This window comes from Macrobrachium nipponense, chromosome 26, assembly GCF_015104395.2.
Source record: "Macrobrachium nipponense isolate FS-2020 chromosome 26, ASM1510439v2, whole genome shotgun sequence".
NCBI classification, from domain to species: Eukaryota; Metazoa; Arthropoda; class Malacostraca; order Decapoda; family Palaemonidae; genus Macrobrachium; species Macrobrachium nipponense.
In genome coordinates, this window is record NC_087215.1 from 78,429,895 (window position 1) to 78,436,839 (window position 6,945).

A 6,945-nucleotide genomic window follows, 5' to 3' on the forward strand; every position below is an offset into this window, starting at 1 on the left:
AAGAGAAAGAGAGGGAAAAAATGAATAAGTATCAAGATCTGAAAATAGATATAAGAAGGATATGGGATATGCCAGTGGAAATTGTACCCATAATCATAGGAGCACTAGGCACGATCCCAAGATCCATGAAAAGGAATCTAGAAAAACTAGAGGCTGAAGTAGCTCCAGGATTCATGCAGAGTGGTGATCCTAGAAACGGCGCACATAGTAAGAAAAGTGATGGACTCCTAAGGAAGCAGGATGCAACCCGGAACCCCACACTATAAATACCACACAGTCGAATTGGAGGACTGTGATGGAGCAAAAAAAAATAAATAAATAAAAATAACAATAATAATAGTTGTAGTAGTAGTAGTAGCGCCGTGGCAGAGTGGTTTAGGTCATCAATGGACTGGTTAAGCAACATCGGGCCTGGCAGTCATTGGATGGGTGACTGCTCTCCTCAGAGCTGATTCCTTGGGAGAGGACCATTACCACAATTTCCTCAATCTACTCAGCTGTAAGTGAGTACCTATACCAATGGAAGTAGTCCAGCTATTGGTTAAATAGCAAAATTCACAATGATGGACAGTAATGAAAGATTAAATGACAACGACGGTAAATGATCCTCTGGCAACAGAGGAGTTTCGTCCAGTAGCCAGGTATACAGCCCAATTGAAGGGGAAGACGTCAGGTACTTGGAGGTTGTCATCTATCAACTGACCACCACAGCAACAGTAACCAGCAACCAGAGACTGGGGCTACAGAGACAACCAGAAGAAGGAATGGACAAGAGAAGAGAATAAGAAAATATGGAGATGCTACATCAGAAGCAACCTGATGGAAATAGGATACAGAAGAAGATTGGTCAACATCTGGAATGAGAGAAATAAACACCCTCATCAAACAGAACAGAGGCTGGCTGACCAAGTAAGGAGCATGTAGGGTAGCAGAACTCATGAGGATACAAAACACCACCATCACAACCAACCCAACAGAAACCAAAACAGCAACTGCATTGGAAAAGGCTCCTGGAAAAACAAGGCATGGTGATGAGATTTGATTTGAGTAGTGGGGACAGTGAGTCGCCCTGGAGGATCCTTCTCCTGATGTTAACCTTTGGTAGTCTTATTTCAGAGCTAATAAGTATTGTATTCCAGTTGGCAGAAAAGAGGCTAAGAAGCAAGAAAACAAGGGAGGAATTGAACGAGAAATACAAAGTACAGGAGAAGGAACTAAACAACACAATAGAAGATATAAAACAGAGGCTTAAAGTCAAAACACATCAGATCCAATGGTACATGAAACAGTAATAAAGTATACCAATAGAACAAACCATTCATAAAACAAAAACAGAAAAGACTATGCAGCCAACTAAGAGGGGAAGACAGCCACCAGGAAATTCCTGAAACTGAAACGAGTAAGAGAATCTGGAAAAACATATGGAGCAATTCGGTATCACACAACAAACATGCAACATGGCTCCAGGAAGTCAAGGGAGAAGAGATGGGGAGAATAAAACAAAGATTCGCTGAGATCATAACAGATACAATCAGACACCAACTAAAAAATATTCCCAACTGGAAAGCCGCAGGTCCCGATGAGGTTCATGGATACCGGCTCAAAAACTTCAATCAGGGAAAGGCTAAACAACTACCTAGAGGATACAAACACCATCCCCTACCAACAGAAAGGGTGCAGAAGGAAGTGCAAGGGCACAAAAGACTTGCTCCTGACAGTCAAAATGAAAATGAAGAACCTGAAAAGGAAAGCCAACCTAAGCATGGCAAGGATTGACTACATGAAAGCCTTCAACAGGATACCACACATGTGGCTAATAGAATGCCTGAAAATATATGGGGCAGAGGAAAATACCACCAACTTCCTTAAAAAATAATGCACAACAGGAATACAATACTTATTAGCTCTGAAATAAGACTACCAAAGGTTAACATTAGGAGAAGGATCCTCCAGGGCGACTCACTGTCACCACTACTCTTCATATTAGCCATGATTCCCATGAAAAAAAAGTACTGCAGAAGATGGATGCTGGGTACCAACTTAAGAAAGGAGGCAACAGAATTAACCATCTGATGCTCATGGATGACATTAAGATGTATGTTAAAGTATCAAGGAAATAGATACTCTAATACATACTGTAAGGATGGTATCTGGGGACATCATAATGGAGTTTGGAATAGAAAAATGGTCCTTAGTCAACATACAAAAAGGGGAGAACTCAAGAAGAAAACAGAAGGAATGCCAACAGTGGCTACAAGATCAGGCCCTAAGAACCAGATATGTTCAAAGATTGATAAATGGAAATAACATCTCACCCATATGCAGGAAGTGCAATATGAAAAACGAGACCATAAACCACATAGCAAGTTAATGTCCAGCACTTGCACAGAATCAGTATAAAAAGAGTCAATGAAACAGTAGCAAAAGCCCTCCACTGGAGCCTGAGCAAGAAACACCAGCTACTTTGGACTGACAAGGGGTTAGAAGCACCAACTTGGGGGAGAGATAGAAAACAATCAGGCAAAGATCCTCTGGGACTATGGTATCAGAACAGATAGGGTGATAGGTGCCAGTAGACCAGACATGATGTTGATTGACAAAGTCAAGAAGAAAGAAACACTCGTCGATGGGACACGAGTAGATAAGAAAGAAATCGCAAATACTGAAAAGTATCAAGACCTGAAAATAGAAATAAGAAGGATATGGGATATCCAACTAGATGCTAAAATAGCTCCAGCTAACAAATTAAGAAAAGTGATGGACTCCTAAGGAGGCAGGATGGAACCCAGAACCCCACACTATAAAAATCATACTGTTGAATAGGATGATTGTGATGGACAGCCATGACAACAATAATAATAGAATTTCAGATCAAATTTTATTTATACAACTTTAAAAACACCTTGAAGATTGGTTGGTCAAATCTAAAAGTCCCTTGATGATAAAACTTTATTTCTTCAACTTTGAATACACGTTGGAGATTGCTCAAATCTAAATGTCCCTTGCAGATAAATTGTTTACAATTTCAAAATAACCTTGAAGATTGATCAGATATATTTTTTTGCAGAAAATTATTTGTTTTCAACTTTAGACCTTGGCAATTGCTCAAACTAATAGTATTTCTTTGCAACACAAACAGCATATCTGAGCTTGGAATCACAGGGCAGACTCATAGCCTCAGGCGACTTAGGGATCGATCTCATACCAAGGCAGGAACCATTAATAGAGCCACTGTATGCTCTGCCACGTGCAACCCAGGCCCAATCTGAAAAAAAAAAACTCTTTCCATGAGACAGGTCATGACCAAATAGGCTAAGTAACCCCATTGTTGAGAATTATGGATAATTTGAAATGTATTTCCTTAGATAATGTGTTACTTTTATGTGTTTTTTCTGAGGACCCCCATCAGATAAGGTCCTGATAGGCTAAGTAACCCACTGTTGAGAATTACAGGCTTGGAATGTGTTTCTTTAGTTCATGTATGAGTTCTATTGTTTTTTTTATTTCAACTGAAAGGATTGAGGTCCAGTTGCAATCAAGGTCGTGGATATTTTTACATAGCTAGTCGATTAGAGAAGCTCTTTCATAATAATGGCACGAGGTTAACAATTACATGGATGTTTCCTATATTACCTAACAGATTAAGGTTTATTTCGTTCATGGTTTTTCTCAGTTTGCTTCTAAATTATAAGGCTCAAAGGTTCAAGCGAAGATACAGTACATTACAGCCCTAAAACAATTTACCTTGGATTTTACTAAATAATTTTCTATTTTTAGCTACTTTTTTATTAATTCATCTTTTTCCCTTTCTAATAACTGATCACTTCTATCTGTATTTTCTGTTGTCTTCTGTATCTTTTCTTCTGAATCTTTCAAACGAACACCATAATCTTTGGTAACTTGAATATCAAGACAACAACAAAAACAACAACAACAACATAATAATAATGATAATAATAACGTTTATATAACCTACTAGCTTTGTAAAAGTACCAATGAACATGATTGTAATTGGGAGCTGAAATCTTTATTATAAATAATTCCTAGTGACCAAGTTAATTACCTTATCACGTTTTACCTGTCTTATTGCCCAATTATAAGCTATTCTTATCAGAAATGTAAACTACTAACACTACTACTACTATGGTTATCAAAGTACATTTGTTATTAGAATAAGAAGTACACACAAATTGGTAAAAATGCAACTGAAACAACCTCCTAGAACATCTAAAAAAGAATACTATAGTTGGTTCACCATGTTCCAAGCTCTGAGCACATTTCTTTGGTCATCTATATTCTATTTGTATTTGTAAATGTTGCTACCATCGATTCAAAATTTATTCTAATTAACTATCTAAATATACAAAACCCAACTCAGTTACCCGCTGAAATATTCCGAATTGGGAGGATGTTGCTTCAGACTGTCATATGAAATAGTTCTACTAATGACAAATCCACGAAGTTCCATAGAGACAAGGCTACAAAAGCAGATGAATAAGGAGAAGCAAAGGTTTCTGGAGCTCTGGAAAGTTTCTGGATCAGTGGAACCACTCGATACTAAGACGATCCATCTCTCAAAAATTAATGAAATGCTCGAGACTGTAGTTGCTGACCCTGAACCCATGCAAACGATGACTCCAAGGCTTTGGCGATTGATACCCTTGAGCACTTGGAGATCGTTGATCCAGAGGCCTTCCAGAGCTATTACCCAGAGCCCCAGTAACCTGTAGCTACTTCTTTGTGCCATTCCTTTCTTCATCTCGCTCTCACAGATGCAGGACACTAGCTAGTTGAGCCTCATGGAAGACCTAACCCTCCAAACTATAAGTCCATTCACCTGAGATCACTCATTTTTGTCAACTTCAGAGGTTTAGATTGTTTGTATAAAACATCTAAATTGTTTCCCAAAATGAAAAAATTATCTTTAGAATGGTAATTTTTTTTCTTCAGAAATCTGCTGTGGATTCAAGTGCTGAGTTCTCAGCATTCTGAATAATTTGAAAATATTGGTGAGTATTTATTTTACGATATCTTATGGCTATTTTGTATCATGTTTGCTTCATTTAGTGACAAAAGCGGTGAGATATAAGATAACATTGGAAGGCCCTTGTACTTTTAGTTGTCCGGTGGCATTACATTTCGTTGTACTATCTCAAATTTTAAAATAGGTAGTGTTTAGTGGCCGGGGATGCTTTATTTTTGAAATTCATGACTCACATACTTACTATTTTACACTATCTAGCTTTCTGCCTGCTCTCTTCTGTATGGCTCAATTTGAGAAAATATTGTTGGTTCTGTGTTGCATATGGAATCGTAAAAAGTTTTTTTTTTTATCAAGTAGTTATCGGTTTTTATCAGTTGTATCGTAATATTGACAACTTTATCATAGTCTAAATGTTCATATTGCCATAATATTAAAACTGATTAAGTACGACTCCAAAGGTAACATATTGACAGGTTGTTCCATTCGCTATCATTTCTAACTTCATCCTGCTATCTGAGTTCAAACACTCTAGTTAAAGTTATATTCTGCAGATTAAATCTATTTAATTTTCAAGCTTTGTTTTTCATTCTACGCATTCTTTGAGCAACCATTCTTAGTCTTTTACTCAATTCCAACGCAAGAGAAGCTTGATAGGGTCTCATTGCTCCCATGTATTTGAAACAGCTACCCTCATTAATCTATGATCTATCTAGGCATGTTCCATCATTTTCCACCAATCAACTGTAAACTACTTACCCGAAATGCCAGACAGTAAATGGGAAGCCAATATTGGAAATTCTTCGTCACGGTTTACATAATGCATGTTAACGAAGTCTCGTGTACAACGTTGCATTGCGTCCTCGAGGGTCATCACTCCAGTAATGAGCTTATAACAAGTTCCAAGTTCCTCTATGAAAATTGAGCGATATTGGCATTTCTCTGAAAATTTGGTGTAATTATTATACTGACGATATTTATTCACATGTGAGAACTAATACAAATGTACAAACATACTTTATGCCAAATGTTCAACGTACATTCATTTTAGCATTTTTAGTAACAAGCTGCCCGAAATGAAGAATACATTATTTAAAGATGTGTATACAGGAAGGGGAAGGGGAACGACAGGTGCAATGTTTTGCTATGCGACAGGTGATAAAAAAACAAGGGAAAGGCAGAGAGTGCTGCACATAGTATTCAGTGACCTGGAAAAGGCTTATGACAGAGTCCCACGCCAAGAGGTCTGGAGGTGTACGTGAGTAAAGGGAACACTGGAGGAGTATGTGAGGCTGTTCCAATATGTATGAAGGAGCAAAAATGCAGGTTAGAAGCAGTGTTGGGTTAACTGAATGGATACCAGTAAAAGTGGATAACATTAGGGATCTGCTTCAAGTCCATAGCTTTTTTGACCTGATTATGGATGTGCAATCTCAAGGAATAAAAGATCAATCCCCCTAGCGCATGTTCTTTGCTGAAGACATCATGTTATGCACCACCAACAGAGGGGTAGGGGAGTCAAAACTAGAGCAGTGGAGGAGAAGACAGAGGATTAAAGATCAGTAGAAGGAAGCATTTGATAGAGTGAGGCACACTGAATTGGTACAAATATTACGAAGAATAAACGTAAATAGCAAGGACATCCGACTCATTACCAACTTATACTGGGGTTAAATGGCAGCAGTCAACATTGACAACACTTATCAGAATGGGTGGAAATAAAGAGAGGAGTTCGCCAAGGATGTTTATTATCACCAGATCTGTTTGCAATACTATATGGAGAGATCATCTGAGAAGTAATCATTGCGGACACAACTGAAAAACTGTAATCATTAGTAGACATAGTTAACAACAAGAGAGTGAAAAAAATGGGACTGGAAATTAATGTAAGAAAAACGTAAGTTGTAGTTACATCAAAGAATAACGATCCAGCAAATTGTAATATATTGATAAACAACATAAGT

At 37.8% G+C, this 6,945-nt stretch overlaps 1 long non-coding RNA gene across 1 annotated transcript in view; it reads right to left on the bottom strand.

Moving 5' to 3' along the window:
• Positions 1 to 3,111: 3,111 nt before the first annotated feature.
• Positions 3,112 to 6,945, bottom strand: part of LOC135199900 (uncharacterized) — a 7,384-nt gene continuing 3,550 nt past the window's right edge. Inside the window, exons 2-3 of the long non-coding RNA XR_010311154.1 lie at positions 5,741 to 5,923; positions 3,112 to 3,265 (exon numbers count right to left, since the gene is read on the bottom strand). This is a non-coding gene — a long non-coding RNA (uncharacterized LOC135199900). The remainder of the gene's footprint in view (positions 3,266 to 5,740; positions 5,924 to 6,945) is intronic.